We start from the raw sequence: 1,611 nt of genomic DNA on the forward strand, positions 1-1,611 counted from the left end.
GGAACCAGAAGCCCAAGCTTCAGGTCTGGCTCTCCTACTTATTAACTATTGGAATTATTTTATTATTATTATTTATTTATTTATTTTTGAGACAGAGCCTCAAGCTATCGCCCTGGGTAAACTGCTATGGCATCCCAGCTCACAGCAACCTCCAACTTCCGGGTTCAAATGACTCTCTTACCTTCACTTCCCAAGTAGCTGGGACTACAAGCACCTGCCACAATGCCTGGCTATTTTTGGTTGCAGCCGTCATTGTTGTTTGGCAGGCCCAGGCTGGATTCAAACCCACCAGCTCAGATGTATGTGGCTGGTGCGTTAGCCACTTGAGCCACAGGTGCCCAGCCTAACTGTTGGAATTAAGTCTTCAACTTCTCTGGGTCTTAACTTTTGCTTCTTCATTTGTAAAATAAGGATAATAAAATTTAATTTGGGGCTATCAAGGCAAGCTAAAAGACAGATTTCTTTGTATCTGCTCAAAAACTTTGTTGAATCCCCAAAGGATAGAGAAGTGGCTGTTATCCCTTTCTACGAAATCCTGAGACAATTGCTGAGTCTTTCACACACGTACATACAACTCTCAGGACTTCCATGGCGATCTCAAGTTCAATACTCTTATCTCAGTTTAAGAACACCTAACTCAAACTTTTAGAGTTAAAACTATTTAATGTGGCACTCAGGTCTCACAATCTGGCTGCAATTTACCTTTCTAGATTTTTCTACCATGACACCTTTTTGCCAAGACTCTGGGTGACACTATTTCCCAAACACACCATGGTATTTCCTAAGCCTATGAAATACCCAACTTTCTAGACCATGAATGTGAGGGCCATGCTGTAGGGGTGGCAGGGTGGGGAGCTGGAAGGAGTTCGGGGAGAACACCCTGGACTGCTGACCTCTAGACTTTATGTGAGAAAGCAAAAAACTTCTACTTTGTTTAAGCCACTGTTATTCTGGGGGTTTGCTAAATCCAACTTAAATCACCACATAAACCCAATTTTGTAGGGGAAATATTTAAATACATGTCCCCTTGCCATGCCCCAAAAGCTTGGAAGAGTATATACCAAAATTTTAATAGTAGTTAACTTTGGGTTAACATACTATTTTTATAACAATTGTTTATATTATTGTTTCCTACAATAATATACATTAGTCACATTATCAGAAAAACAACATATGTTTAATTTTTTTGAGACAGAGTCTCACTTTGTTACCCTGGGTAGACTGCTGTGGCGTCACAGGTCATGGTAACCTCAAACCCTTGGACTCAAAGTGATTCTTTTGCCTCAGCCTCCCAATAGCTGGGACTATAGGCACCTGCCACAGTGCCCTGCTATTTTTAGAGATGGGGGTCTCACTTTTGCTCAGACTGGTCTCAAACTTTTGAGCTCAAGCAGTCCACCTGCCTCATACTCCCAGAGTACTAGAATTATAGCATGAGCTACTATGCCCAGCCTGTCTACTGTTTTCATAAAGAAAGAAATGACAGGCTCAGTGCCTGTGGCTCAAGTGGCGAAGGCAACAGCCACATACACCTGAGGTGGCAGGTTCGATTCCAGCCCAGCCTGCCAAACAACAATGACGGCTGCAGCCAAAAAATAGCCAGGCGCTGTG

General features: G+C 42.7%; 1 protein-coding gene across 1 annotated transcript in view; it reads right to left on the reverse strand.

Moving 5' to 3' along the window:
- Positions 1 to 1,611, reverse strand: part of PRMT7 (protein arginine methyltransferase 7) — a 50,014-nt gene that overhangs the window by 28,003 nt on the left and 20,400 nt on the right. The window lies entirely within an intron of this gene.

The sequence above is a fragment of the Otolemur garnettii genome, unplaced genomic scaffold (assembly GCF_000181295.1).
Source record: "Otolemur garnettii isolate 467f Iridium unplaced genomic scaffold, OtoGar3 scaffold00151, whole genome shotgun sequence".
NCBI classification, from domain to species: Eukaryota; Metazoa; Chordata; class Mammalia; order Primates; family Galagidae; genus Otolemur; species Otolemur garnettii.